Raw genomic sequence first — 16,185 nt, 5'->3', positions numbered from 1 at the left:
GCGTCTTTCACTCCTCTTTCAACCATCTGTCCTCTCTGTCCAAAATGTGAACATTGGCATCCTCGAAAGAGTGACCTTTGACCTTTAGATCAACTGCTGAGTCTTGTCCCATGGAGGTGGCTCTTCTATGTTGTGCCATGCGCTTCTCAGAGGACATTTGCTGTGTGATGACTTGAGTGCGTCTTCAGTGGCCTGTCTGTGGTGTAGCACTACTTTCATACCAAGAGAAAGCTCATGTCACAGAATTACCCACTGGAGTCAGTAGGACCAGTTATGAGGTGGCTTTGTGTGGCTGGAAGGAAGCCTGGATGGGCAGAACACAAACACTGGGACAAAGGCAGGGGTTTGGGTGTCTGAGAGGCACCGTCCAAAGTAGATGTTTCATGTGATAGATTTGTCCAGTGAAGCATCTTTCTCTCTTTTTCAAGGTTCAAGATTGAAGAAGGATTATTGTCATTTCATGGTATTTACAGAAATGCCTGTCTGAAAGGAAACGTTGGTTCTCACCCTCTCTGTAGTGCAGTAATATCAGTAAACAATAAAAAACAGTATAAGCTGTAAATAATCACACAATGTGTGTATATGAGGCGTATGTTGTATGTATATTAATGATCAAGGAACTGACCTCACAGTGCAAATGTCCTGTTTATAAGATGGGGAAACCTTCAGTCAGCTGAGACTGAAGAAGTCACCTGGATGATGATGAAACATTTCTGCCACTGAAAACATCCAGATGAACAGAATCAACGTTTTGGGATTTAATTACCTGGATGACTGAGCGTGCATCAAGATATTAAATGTGTCCTGGTTCTGGGGATCCAACTTAGTGTTTAAGTGTTTTCCTCAGTTTAGGTTTTTGTTAGTTAAATCTTAGTCTCCATTTGCTTAAAATACCTAAACTGTGCATTTATATGATCAATATTTTCTGTAATTTTACCAGTTTTAGGTAATAATTAAAAGAATGACTAAAGATGCACAGAAGTACTATAAAATATGCCATCTGTTAAATTACAATAATTATATTTTTATGTATTTATATACTTTAAGATGGCAGGAAAATTCTCTAGAAAGTTTTTGGAAAAAATTGTGTTAAATTACAGATTTTTTTACAGTGTTATTAATGGGACAGAGATGGGAAAGAGCCCTGTTCAAGATGAAGGGAGAGGGTCACTTTCACTTTGGTTTTATTGTTGTCTGTTTTTAGATTTCATTAGGCAAGCACTGCTTGTCTTGCTTGTCCTGATGGCAGTCTCCGATGTCCCTGGCACAGTACAGGTAAGGCATAGCAATTTGATATTTTGAAGAAAAAAAGAAAGTTAACTTTTATGTAATGAGGATCTTCCAGGGATTTTAATATAGTATAGTAACCTCTTATTCTTACACTGTGAATATCAATATTGTTGGAGTTAATTAATGATGAAGATTTTTTGTGTCCCCTGAAGCTCTACTCTTAACTGTAAGCTAGTGAAGTGACTTGTAGTCCTTCACTTGTACAATGTTAGCAAATATTATAACTTTCATTTTGACTCTCATAGAAGCACTTGAGTAACCTTAAACATGTGAAGAAACAATATCAACTATGAGGGGTCAAAGGTTATTAAATGTGAGTCACATGGGCACAGCCGGCCTGTGGGAGCCAGAATTGTGGCTGGGTTATAAGGGATGAAACACGTATTTTCCTCAGCAACATAAAAATAAAATTTAAATGAAACTGCCATAAAAACGAGAGACTGTTAATTTTTGGGAAGTGAGCAAAGCTTCTGATTCCTGGACTGTATAACCCCTTCACATTTTGATTACAGTGCACTTATTGATATAAGCAATTTGATATTGATATTTGACATAAAAACACACAAACACGTCAGAAATGAACTGCTGAACACTGGGTTTGTTCAGCGCTGTTATGCTTTCAGTCCATTCTTGGAATCAACTGTTTCATTTCCTCACCCCACTTTCCTGGAAGCCACCTCCTTTTTCATTTTAACCACTAGCTTGCACTTTCTGTTTGCTTGTGTAATCCACTCCTGGGTAAGCACACCTCACTCCAAGTTCGGGGAAGAGCTGGACATGAGTGCGATTAATCAGAATACACTGAAATTTCAGTTAACTTGTGACTTTAGTTTCAACAGGTAACAGTTCACAACAAAAATAACAACTAGGACCCTTTACAAAATAAAATGAAACACATTGTCCTTAATCATTGAAATTGTCCCTTTGAAAGTATTTGTTAGGCTGCAACCTTATAGTTCAGTTTGTTCCTCAGAGTTTATAGAGGGTCAGTCAAGTCAAAGCACAGATCGGATGAGGGAATGATCTGTAAGGATCTGTCAGTCAGCAACAAGTCTAGTGAAGTTTCACACTTGGTGTTTTTGTAGTCTAGAGTGCACTCTTTTAGTCTGTTCACTGTTGCCAGTCGGGGTGACTGGTGGAATCCTACCAGAAATCAGCCATCTGACTGGTTGTGCAGATCTGGATGCTGGAAATCACGCTGGGAGGCTTGCCATCAATTGGAATCACTGGTCTTTTCTCATTGAGCTTAAAGCTCACTAAAAGACCTGACCTGTATTTAAAAATAGGTATATAGTCTCTGATCTATCACTTATTTCAGCAATTTGCAGTTACTTACATCCTGAAAGAGTGTGGTACTCTTCAGTTATTAAATTGATTAAATTGTAACTCGTGTTAGAACTTTTGTCTAACCAACATAGTTGCAATTACTGGTGCAACAGATCAAAAGTCTCACAGTTCAATCAGATCAATTTTCGGATCAGCAGAAAAAAAAAGGAAGACAAAAATTTAACTCGCCATTTATTTATTTAAGTACTTTTTGCCTGTTAAAAACATTCAACTCAAGACTCATTCCACGCAATTATATGAAACCAAATTAAGGTGCAATATAGGGCAGTACAGGGCTTTCTACCTACCACTCCGCTGTGATATAATGAGCGGTCATGGTCACGTGGCTTTCCGTTGCCCTGGAGCTCCACCCGTTTGTAGTAGTTGGGCAACAGAAAATGCCTGGGACAGCTCAGCCATAACTTTAAACTTTTCCTGCTCATACATGCTCTGAACGATCTTGTCACTGAAGTGGACGCGCGACAGGATATCATAGCGTGGCTCAAGCACGTTCATAGTTCATCATAGTTTAAACAAGTGCTGTCAGCGTAAATCTCGTTAAAATGACGTTAATGCCATAACTGCATTAACGCAGCAAATCTCCGTTAACTAGTTACCGCGTATCGGCCCGTGCATGGGGCTGCACGGTGTCAATGCATCAACTAACGCGTTGACTAGTTTAAACCCCTTGATTTGCACAACAGAATACGGCCTCCCGTCTGCAGCTAAACACCCCAGTAGCTTCTGTAATAGCTTTAGCCCGGTCAGACTGGGCAGCAAAGGGCTGCTTAAATACCGCAAACTCCTCTGCTCCTCCACTTGGACCGCCAGCACTGACCATAGCTATCGCTTGACAGACTGACCACGCCACCATACACATACTTTTTTTTCTTCTTTTTCGAATCTTCGGATAGCGTGCGTGCCGAACCGTGGAGTGGGATCGGTTCAGATTACGGATCAACCGCGATCCGTTGCACCACTAGTTGCAATAGACACACACGTAACACAATTATTAGACAAATGAAATACAAATGTTAAAGCTTAAATTTCTTCAGAACATACGTTACACTAAATTTGGCACAAAACTATTGCAAATTGCATTTATTCCCTCTTAACACAAACACTTATCATTGACATGACACATACAGTAGAAAAATATGCATCAACTACTATGATTAGCATCATCATTACAATCATTGAACATAAGTCAGTTACCTTACCAAGACACGTGGAACACTATTAACTTAGCCGCCACCTCTGCTGATTTCGGCAGCTCTGTCTAACGTTCACTTCACTATTGAAATGTTAGCCGATAACTTCTGAACACTTTATAACAACTTTTATGAAGCTTTGCTTCTGTAAACGAGACAGTTTCTGCTGCTAATCAAGATAGCATTGGATTTTTCTTTTTCGTCAAATGGCTGGTAACAATACGCCATGTAAACACACAACCTCCTGTGAAAACTTCAAAATTAAAGCTTCTGCTAGGCACAGCAAGAAGTGTGGGAATACAACACATTTTGTTACATTATCACTTCTTGCAACAATAAAATAAAACAAATAAAAGAATGATTCTGAAACTAAACAAATCTTATGTTTACTCATTTCTCCAGCTGGGTTACACCTGCACTACATATAAATGTCACATTCATATCTGATGTGAAAGCAAATGATTAGGTAGAGGATCAACAGGGGGTCCATGACCCTCTTGGTGACACCCCCATAGCGATTAAATCTGGGGCTCTCCACCAAGGGCTCTTAGAACTGAAGAAGCTTCTCGCATGAAACATCTTTAAGGAAACTAAAGAAGACGCTTTTCTTTTCAAGCTCCTTAGACTACGATGATCTGTATGACTGAGAACCTTCACAGACACAAAGCACCATAACATTACAAGTTATAGTAATCCATCCATCACATCTTTTATAGGTTAATTAGAAGCAGAAATACCTTAAACACTGTCATTACATTGGTGTTGAAAATTGTAAATGCTTTGACTTACATATTGATGTTTATATGTATATATAAAAATATTTATATTAATATATAAATATATTATATAAAAATATAAATATGTCTATGTTTTTCTTGGATATTGTTTATTTTTTGGTTTGTGTGTCTGCCTACAAATGTACCCTCATATTCACATGGACTGAACGGCCACTTACAAGCACTGGCACTTTATATGGCTACTGTATAATTTATCCGTATATCTCACTGATCTCAACTGCACTACTGTAAATACTGTATAGACAATCACACTGTGCAATACAATAATTATAGTTCTACAACTGTTTATTAATACTTGCAATTGTATATCTACCATCTGTTATAGCTCTTCATATTATACCATACGCATATAACCTGTTCATAGCCTGTACATTCACTACAGTTTTGGCCTGTACATATTTATAGTTACAGTATATTCATAACATACCTTTATGTACATTTGTAACATATCTATAATAGATCTATATTCTCTATATTATATCTATATCATGGCTAAAGCACTTTCTGGATGGATGCAAACTGCATTTCGTTGCCTTATATTTGTCACATGTGCAATGACAATAAAGTTGTATTCTATTCTATTCTATTCTATTCTATCAAACTCATCTCTGGCTTCTCTCATTACAGTCCCAGCCCAAAGGGGCAGGTCTTCTCTGCATGATAAAAAAGAGAACTGAGGGGAAATAACTTGCAGAAATTTGTGATGATATGAACGAATCCTACCATCTTACGCATGAACTCACATTCCAGCTGAACTTTATCATCCAAAGATCAGGATTACATTTTACAGGTGAGTCAAGCAAGAGAAAAAAATGTAACTATGAACTTTATTATTTAAATTTTCAGCTGTATGATAAATATTTTCATCATTTATATGATTCATGCATTGTTATACAGCTTAAATGTGCAGGAAATAAACTTTTAGTTAACTTGAAAAAGACTGCAACCCACGCAGAATATTTTGTCAGTGAATACAGAACTTCCACCAATATTAATATATTAATACCAAACCACGCAGCCAAACAATGTTTGTGAGAATGAAGTCAGTTAACTAATCTTGGTATTTCAGAAAAGTCCAGCTCCACACCTCACCACTAGTTCCATCATTTTAGTTTACTTTACAGTCACTACTTTAAATATATTTTAGTTATTGTCAAATATATTCTTTCTTTAATAACTTACTTTACTTTTCCCATCACACCTTACAATGTTTTTATGGAGTGCACACATATCAACACTGCAAGGTCAAAGTGTTTTGTTATATTAATACATCTTTCTTTGTTTGAGTTACCTGGGGGTTTGGCTTCTCCTTGCTAGTCGGCAAATGGTGTCGCAAAGGGCTGGAGGATCTAGAGCAGCGGTCTCCAACCTTTTTTGTGCCACGGACCGGTTTATGCCCGACAATATTTTCACGGGCCGGCCTTTAAGGTGTCGCGGATAAATACAACAACATAAAACTAGTACCGAAAAAAAGAAGCTTTATTCATAACACACGTGAAAAGACCCAGGAAAACCGAGTTAACGATAAAAACGATAATAAAATAACGCTGAAAACCGATAAAAACCCTGAAAACCAGACATTTCACACCTGAGCCTCAACTCTCGCGGCCCGGCACCAAACGACTCACGGCCCGGTACCGGTCCGAGGCCCGGGGGTTGGGGACTGCTGATCTAAAGTACTGCTGACAGCCTCATTGGACTAAACCATGTGCTTCATTGCCTAGGGGATGTTAAGAGTTTTTTAATTGTTTTGTCTTAGTTTGTTATATGGCAGCCATTTTGTTTTCCCCTTGTGTGTCATATGGTTTAGCTAAGCCCGTATTTAAGTTCCCTCGTGTCATTTCAGGAGGTTGGAGTGGAACTTGTTGTTGATGAGAGAGAAGGGTGTGAGTCGGCAAGAGCTATTGGTTTCAGGGTGTACAACGTGGCTGTTGTAGTCAGTGTGTGTTTGGATTTACAGATTGCTTGGTTGTGGTTTTGGTGTGTGAGTGAGGTAAGTAGGAGAGTTGGCCAAAAGCCTGTACAGGCCCGGTAATGATCTCCTGCAGACTTCTACTCATAGACCAAGGTGTGGTCAATGCACCCAGAGATAGTGAAAGTTTTTTTTACCGTTCCACTGTTTCTCCAGGATGCTTTGGGTGAACTGTGTATATTAACAGTTTTGACAGGAGCAATACAAAGAATTGCATGAAATAAACTTTTCACTTCATCACATGATAGCAGGTCCAGTAATTTATACTTTATATAGTTGGATGTATATTTGTTGGTACTTTGTCACAGCGGCATGTAATTTCAAAGCAGAACATGAAGGACGACAAAACTGTGGGAAACTAAAAGCGAGCTTTTTATTGGCTGATGGAATACAGGACAATACAACAAGGCAGAAACAACAGGTGGTGAGAACTAAAGCTAAACCTAAACTGGGAAACACACTATGGTAACTGTGATAACTATGAATCTGAACATGATGGTGAGCAAGAGCATGAGAGAAACTGTGAAGGTATAAATCCAAAATATGAACATGATTCGTGATGTGTGAATCATGAACGACTCATTCAGTACTTAAGAATCACTTTACTGACTCGTGCCCAACAAGCCCAACTGACTCACTGGCTCATCCCTGTTGCTGTTAGCAAACTAATTTCATTAGTAGAAATATATCAAGCATAAAATTAAAATTGTGGGGAAAACACAACATCCAGTTTCTTAATTAAGAAACTGCACGCTTGAAGAGACCGCACGCTTGAACTACGTGCACTACGTACGGTGCGTACTATAAGTACGAGAAGTGCAGAAGTGAGAGGCTTGTGACGGTCTAGCCTCCGTCGCGCTGCTCAGGTTGCCTAGCAACCATGATACTAACCGCGAGAAACGTTTCATACGGCTTTGTGTGACAGAAATGAAGGAGAAAAATGTTTTGTTGGTCATTGATATATGTCGTGACATCACTTTGATTAGTTGATTTGATTAGTTGAGTATCTGAGGCTGAGACCACAGGACTGTAAAACATGATTGTTGGGCTTCATTTCATTTCTATGCTGAACAGTCATTTAAGATTAGTTAGTAAATAACAATCAGCTCATGTTGTTCATGAGACTAAAATCATCTCACTGTGGTAATGTAAATATAATATGGGCAATATTATAGTATTGTCATATATATATACATATATATATATATATATATATATATATATATATATATATATATATATATATATATATAAGCAAATGTATGAGCTGTGGTAACTGTGTCTGATAGAATGAAGAGTAGACTGATATATGAAATATTCCTTTATTGGGTGAGTAAATCAGACCATGTCATAACTGCTGTAAGTCACACAGAATAGATATCAGAGCCTTAAACAGGCTGACTTCTGCTAAATGGGTCAAACTGGGCAGAAAGTCTACAAACACATAACATCCTTATAGAATATGATGTAACACTATAGATCAACTTAGCTCAGAATATATAAAGCAAATAAACAGTTACAGCAATATGATGCAACAAACACAGCAGCTACTGATCCAAAATACTCAAAGCTTCATAGAACTGGAACCAACATTTATTTTAGCTCCATTCTGCTGCTGATACAGACTTTAGGTTTCTGAACATTAAACTTGTTGCTGTTGTCAGGTTTCCTGGGTCGCTGACCCAGTGATTCAGTTCTGTTCATGTTCAGTTTAGTTCGCCACATTAATGTTCTCATTTCCTGTTTTTCCCGTGTCAGCTTGTGTGATTAGTCAGATTATGTTCAGCCCTGTACTCACCTGTTTCCAATCATTGTCATCATTCAACCTGTGTATTTAAGCTCCTCGGTTTCACCAGTTCTTTGTCGTGTCATTGATGTTCGTGTGATGTTGTCCTTCCCGTGTGTTTTCTCAGTTCAGTCAGCCATTCAATTGTCCAGCCAGTCAGTGTCCGTTCACCCTCTGTTCATCCACTCCTTATAATAAACCTTCACTAGTCCTCACCTACCTGCGAGTCCTGCGTTTGGGTTCTTTCTTCCTCGCCTCCACACTAGTGATGGTAAATTTGATTCTTTTTACTGAATCGAGTTTTAATGAGTCACTCACCAAAGTAAATCGGGTTTTTTGAGTCATTTGATTCACTGAGTCAGTTGACCAGAGAGTGCAAAAAATTTACATTTTCACTTAAACTTAATTTGTTTCTCTTTTCATGTAAATCCCACTGCTAAGATGAATGATTAAAAATAAAAAAATTTTATAGAGCAAAAAACTACGGAAGCATAGAGCTGCCACCCAGGCAAAAGAAAAATACAAGTGTATCACGTTATAACGTGAAAAGTTTATTGTTCTAACAAGATACTTTTCCTGTTTTTACAATATACTTTTCACGTTTGAACAACATAATATCACGTTATTACAATATACATAATTATCACGTTCGTACAATATAAATATTATATTGTACGTGATAATTATATTGTTTGAACAATAAAGTTTTCACGTTATAACATATATTTTATTGTTCGAGCATGATATATTGCCGTAAAAATACGGAAGCGTAAAACATAGTGAAGTGGGTGACAGTGCAGATCAGAGTGCGAGAAAATGGCTCGTTTATTGGAATTAATTAAGTTCTATTTTATGCTTGGATTGAGGCATGGGGAGATTTTGCTGTTATTGAGCAGTTTGGACAGTATTGTGATAAGCATGCGGACACTTAGAAGAAACCTAAAACGCATGGGACTGTACAGGAGAAAGAATGAGTCCGATCCGATTGAGGTAGCACGATTTCTTATTGATCAACTGGAGGGACATGGGAGGCTCCATGGATACAAACTACATCACCTGAACTGCATTCAGGCAGGTTATGTTGTCACGCAGAGTACTGTGAGACATTTACTGAAATATCTTGACCCTTACGGTGTTGAGCAACGATGCAGAAATCGCCTAATGCGACGCACGTATGTAAATCCTGGACCAAATTTCATGTGGCATGTTGACTCCTATGACAAACTGAAGCCTTTTGGAATCTGTATAAATGGAGCTATTGATGGCTTTTCGAGAGTTATGATTTGGCTTCATGCCTATTCAACAAACAATGATCCCAAAGTCATTGCTGGATATTTCATAGCAGAAGTTGAAAAGAAGATGGGAACACCTGCTAGGATTCGCTCTGATTTAGGAACAGAAAATGTCATAATGGCCGAGATGCAACGATTCTTGCGCTGGACTATGGATCCGAACGTCAGAAACTGTATTATTACTGGATCCAGCAATCACAATCAGCGTATTGAAGTCTGGTGGGCCTTTCTGAGACGACATCATGCTCAGCACTGGATAAATTGTCTCCAGGAACTAAAAGACAATGACTGCTTTTCTGGATGTTTTTTGAACAAGCAGCTCATATTGTTTACATGCCTGAACGTCATCGAGGTATGTAACCATGTTTATATTCTTTGAATGAGTCATTGTGTGTGTGTGTGTGTGTGTGTGTGTGTGTGTGTGTGTGTGTGTGTGTGTTTGCGTGTGTGTGTTTGTGTGTGTGTGTGCGTGTGTGTGTGTGTGTTAGAGAGAAAGAGAGACACGGAGAGAGAATAAAAAGTTTGCTTTAACACCCACCATGCACCATCCCTATTATTATCACTGCGTTCAGGATATGAAAAAAATGCATATTTCACTGGCCAGAAACATAAAATGTCTAAAACAATTCACGTTTAATAATTACTTAAAATTTTCCACAGTATCACGTGTCTACCACTGTTACTCTTGTTGTTGAGTATTTTTGATAAACTCTGTTTTTCCGACTGTCACTGTGTGGTGCTTTTTATTGATTGATTGATTGATCGTACTTTATTCATCCCGAGGGAAATTGGGTTAAGGTTGCCAGCCGTGCCAGCGCCGTTTTGGGTAACATGTTGAGCCAAGAGAAATGTGTTCTTTTATTGATATGAGATTTTTTAATTTTTAATATTGAATAGGAAGAGCTGCAGCAAGTTGCACATATGTGGAACACCCACATAATACGCAGAAGCAGAAATGCAGTTGCTCCAAGTGGACGTCCGATTCTCATGTACACCATCCCTCATCTCTTTGGAGGACAGGATCATCTGAAAGAGGTTTCTCGGGAGGCAGTGGATGCTTGTAAGCAAGAATGTCAACAGAGAGGACCTTATACCTGTGATGAAACCGTTTTCAGCTTGTGTTGCCTTCTAATGTCAGAGAACTTCTTACTTCCACCAAGCACAGCAGATGAATCCATTGAACTGTATCTCGTCCTGAGAGCCTATATAGTGAAGGACTTATAAACCTAAATATAATTGGGCTTTGGGAATTTTTACGCATATATTTTTGGGTACAATGTTTTATTTGTGCAATAAACAATAGAAAAGACATTCATTATTATTTTGTTTGGATTTTCGGTTCAAGATAGTAGCAAGCAAGCATGTCTAAATATATTTAACCAAATCTGCGTACTCCAACCTTTTGGCATTTCCAATTATTTTTTTAACTGAATTTCTATTATATCTGATTTCTGTTTTAAGACTGTCAAAAAACATTTTTTAAACTGCTGATCCTATACATTATCATTCATAAAATATTGTTTTCAATTTTACTGAACACATTGTGCAACTGCTATTCATCCACGAACAGTTTCTTGTAAACTGGTAAATGTACAAATTCTGCATTATTTAATAATTAACAAACAGTGTTAGATGTTAACCTCCCTTTTATTTGTGTTCAAGGAGAAGAAAACACGGACTCTTTATAAACACAACAAAACTTAACTTATGTGCCAATTTTCTGTCTTTTATTCCAGTCAACTATTGCATCAAACACATTGCCTTCCAAAGTTATTCCCTTAAAATATGTTCTGAACAAATGACTGGTGGAAAGGTAAAAAATATATATATACTTGAAAATAATTAATATTAAGTCTTTTGAATTATTACTAAACAAAACATCCCCTCTAGCAGACATCTTGTATCCTACAAAACTGCACCACAGACCTGTGGAAAAGGACCTTGACACATGATAAGAACTAATAATAAGCATAGATCACCTCTTGCTGCTAACCATATGAACTTATTAAACATAATTAGTTAACATTTAAACTAGTAAAACTTTTAAGTATGAAAATTTAAACTGAAATTTACATTTTTCATGGTGGAAACAAATTGATGTTATCCACAATTTTTGAAAATAAATTCAAATATGAAATAAAACACTTCCCTGAAATTTAAGCTCTTTCTTTTTTTATACAATGATGTGTTCCCTGTTTGTGGGTTTAACAAACTTTAGAGCTTCATAGCCAGTCATTGTTAGTGCAAACCTTTCATTCTTTGGTTTAAACATGATGGACTTTAATCAAGCTATGCTGAACTCATAAGAGCTTTTAGCAGCCAAAACATTGTCCAGTTCATTTCGTAGTTCTGGGTAGGACGTGTATGTCCATGGTAGTTCCAGAAGAGGGCTGCATGTGTGTGCCACAGATCGTTGTTCCAGTCCATCCACAGGCGTGAACAGTACCTCAACCTTGTCAACACAGATGACATCTGACCCAGTAAGAAACCTGAACATCCTTCTGAGCCCTGTATCGTCAAGTCCTCTGATGTACTGGTGCAGAAATCTGAAGCTCTGCTTCTCTGCTTGAGTGGTGGGAGAGGCAGTAAGCAACTTCAAAAGCTTTCTCGTTGTTGGCTTTTTATCCTCATACATTTGTAGGACATCTTGTGGGCTTTGAAAAGCTTCTTTTAGGAAGTAGCTTGCAACTAAGGACATTTTCTCTGCGGCATATGCTGGTTTTTGGATTAATTGTTTGTGTGCGACTTTCAGAAGAAGGCCTTTTAAGTTCTCTTTGGTTGGAAGCACTGATACATCCAGGCGATCCATGAGATCCAGCACTTCATCCCTGTCTTCATCTGAAAGCTCTTCTTTTAGTGCCCTTGTTATCAGATCCCTATCTGATTGACTTAGGTAAAAGAGAAGACTTTCAAACAGCAGATCATCTGATACTTGATTCTCACCGAAGATGAGTGCCACTGTGAAAACAGGAGCAAGGCGACAAGGGAAATATCCATGGTCTTGAAATCCCTTCAGTAAAATTCTACCCATGGATTTCCACTCTTCTTCCTGCCATTTAGGAGACAGTGATGGCACTCTGAACTCCTCTCCTTCAGCTGTGTTGTCCACAAACTCTGACCAAAATGCAGCATACACATCTCTTGATACACCGTCTGCATCAGCTCCTTTTTCATCAATGTAGGTGTATTTTAGAGGGTGTATGAGGAGTGCTGGATCTTTGAACTGGCTGATCATCTCCTCCAGAATAGTAACCCTGTGAAGTTTGGTGGTAACACAGACAACATCATATGATCCTGCAGAGCTTATTGCTTCATTGCTTATAGATGTATCTGGACTACTGACTGCTGTGTTTGTTGGAGGAAGTGTAATGGATGTGATGACCAGATCATCTTCCTCAAACTGCAGGAATGGTTCATCTATTACAGTGTCATCAAGTTGACAAGGCAGAGGCTCTCCAAGGTAGGGTCCAATCATTACCTCAGATGTGTCTAATAATACATCTTCATCAGCATTCCTAGATTCTGATGATGAGATCACAACAGTGTGAGAAGCTTCTTCATCTCCTTGATGTGAGTCAGTCAGTTGTGTAACATTGTTTACATGTGTTTTCCCTCTATCATAAACTTCTTCATCATCGTCATCATTGGAAAATCTTCTTGTGCACAAGTAAAATCTCAACATTCCCATTTTAAGTGCTGAGTAGAGTTCTCCAACTGTGACATCTTCATCAAATACGGCCTCTTCCTGATAGTCTAATATGTCATGACTGAACACCTCCCATCTTCCAAATTTGCTTTTTCCACTTGGAAAGAAAAGATCTTTAGCATACTGTAATATGTCAGCTTTTCTGGAGTCTTTGGGCACATCAAAGGTCCTTGTTCCTCCTCCTCTGCGCTTTCTCACTTGCTTACCTTCATGGATCCACCCTAACTCAATTTTTCGAGTCTTTTTCTCAGCCCATTTGTTGTTTTTTGCATATGTTCTTTTTCTCTTAGAAACAAATGCCTCCTCATGATCAGGTTTCTTCTCATTTTCATTGATTCCCATCTTTTCCTTCAATTTTTCGAGCAATGAGTTTTTTCTTGATTCCTTAGTACTTGCACCACTGTTTTCCAAGCAGAACCGTCTGGCAGCTATCCGGTCACCATATGTTGGGATGTAACCAGACAGGGTCTTGTCATCCATGAAATCAATCACTGTGGCATCAATCTGTAATAACAAAGATATTTATTACTATACAGAAGTACAAGGTATACCTGCTGCCACACCACATGAGGTACCTCACTAAAAAAATGTATGTAAATTTCACATGTGTTTTGATAATTGTCTGTTATTATTTTAGTGGCAGCCATCAATATTTAGCATTTTACTCTTTTCCTCTCTCTATGCCAGCAACATTAATGAGATTCTCTAACATGTTATTAATAGAAATATTACAGTATATACAACGCCCACCTTTGAAAAAGTAAATTAGCACAGAGCACAAAGGGTTGAACCCACTGGTTTTTTAAATTGAAGCCAAATATCAATATAAACACAGTTTAATTCATTTGTTTTTAGATAAACAAGGAAACATTGTGCATCACATAATATAGCGATATATTTAAGAAACCTGGAATCTGCATACGGGTTAAGTAGTAACATGTGGTCATACAACGACCCAGTTTTATACAGCGGGTTAATTTGTTTTACATTCTCCATTCCATATAGATCCACACCAATGCAGCCTACCGTTACGTCCTTACGCAGTTAAAGCGAGAGAAGCGAAAACCACTGTGGTTGCTAACTTAGCAATATGTCACATTTTTAGACGCTGTAACTTCGTAAAAAGCGAGTTTTACAAGTTTCCCCCTCAAGAGAGCACTTACGTGTTCTTGTAGCATTCGTAAGAGACAGTCCTCAGGTACACCACGATTCCGAAGAAATCTCAGAAGTGGGCTATCAGTGTTTGTGTCCATGTTGAAAGCAGGGCATTCAAAGTTAAGTGCCAGTTCTGAAGAGCGTGAGCTCTCCACAACTACCATGGATTTGGGTTTCCGAATGCAACACGTTTTACGTTCTTACAATAAAAAATGTTATTGTAATGGTATCACGTTCGTACAATATAATATTTATATTGTACGAACGTGATAATTATGTATATTGTAATAACGTGATATTATGTTGTTCAAACGTGAAAAGTATATTGTACAAACAGGAAAAGTATCTTGTTAGAACAATAAACTTTTCACGTTATAACGTGATACACTTGTATTTTTCTTTTGCCTGGGTGGCAGCTCTACGCTTCCGTAAAAAACAGCAAAAACATTTCTAAAATTAAGCAATTTTCTATCAAAACTGCTTAATAAACATTTATTTTGTTTATTTGTATTTTATTAGTATTTTCCTTAAATGTGTTAAATATATATTTTCTCATCTAAATGTCCCCTGAGCTGTGCTCCAGGGGGCGGTAATGCGCCTTAACATTGGTTGCCAACCAAGAAGAAGAAGAAGCTGTGAGCCAGGAGAGAGGGGGTGAGCGAGTCCTGAGTGATTCGCTTACGCTTATGGTTCAGCACAGGAAGGGAGGGGGTGAGTAGCTCAAATGTGCTGTTAGCATGTTAGCAGAGCGATGCTACTGTGAACCGAGGAGCTATTTTCTTGATGTGAGCTTCTACTCAGGGTTTTTTCTTCCAGTTCAGAACAGAAATGCTTTTGTTAAGAAACTGGCTGTTGTTCCCCCCCCACAATTATAATTATAAGCTAGATATATTTCTACTGATGGAATTAGTTTGCTAACAGCAACAGGGATTAGTCAGTGAGTCAGTTGGGCTTGTGAATCATGGTTCACAACTCAGTAAAGTGATTCTCAAGTATTGAACGATTCGTTCACGAATCGAACATCACTACTCCACACAACGCCCGACAGCTGCCTTTCATAGTGTGTAACTTGAAGGCCCTGAGTACTTTCTCCCACACTGAAAACACTGGGATGATCACATTATTTGAACATTACCTAATAAGACTGATTCAGGACAGACAGTTCTGTTAAACTTTCCTAGCAGTCCTTCACAAACAGGGAACAGTCTGTCTATTCTCTCCATCTGTCAGCTGCTGCTGGCTCTTCCTCCTCCTCTTCCTCACACACTGCTGAGTTTGTCCTGGTGGATCATCAGGGCTGCAAAGCCTCACAGATGATGTGCAGCAGTGGGTCCCTCAGTCTGTCCTCACTCTGGACACTTGCAGTCGTCACACATGGAAATCAAATGTGTGATAAGCTGCAGGATTCAAACACAAGTGTAACTTATAAACACATGTTCATACTTTTATTCCACAATCAGAGAGAAAGAAACAGAGAGAGAGTGCAGGACAGACAGACAGGTGACAGTCTCAGGTGTACACACTGCCACACAACAGCACAGAGAAGCAGGATTTAGTGTTTGTGTTATTACGAGTGTAAACAAGAAGAGTTCCAGATGGTGCAGTGGACACATGTGTGACTGCTGTGATTAAAGCATCTTTCTTTCAGCT

The 16,185-nt window shown here is 38.4% G+C and overlaps 1 protein-coding gene across 1 annotated transcript in view; it reads left to right on the top strand.

The window, feature by feature from the left end:
- Nucleotides 1-16,185, top strand: part of LOC101472502 (uncharacterized) — a 57,046-nt gene that overhangs the window by 13,148 nt on the left and 27,713 nt on the right. Inside the window, exon 2 of the mRNA XM_004566642.3 lies at nucleotides 5,252-5,414. The gene's annotated coding sequence lies outside the window, so the exon portion shown is untranslated. The remainder of the gene's footprint in view (nucleotides 1-5,251; nucleotides 5,415-16,185) is intronic.

Source organism: Maylandia zebra, linkage group LG2, assembly GCF_041146795.1.
Source record: "Maylandia zebra isolate NMK-2024a linkage group LG2, Mzebra_GT3a, whole genome shotgun sequence".
NCBI lineage: Eukaryota > Metazoa > Chordata > Actinopteri > Cichliformes > Cichlidae > Maylandia > Maylandia zebra.
Note: the sequence above shows the minus strand (reverse complement) of the source record. Positions and strands in the feature narration are given on the sequence as shown.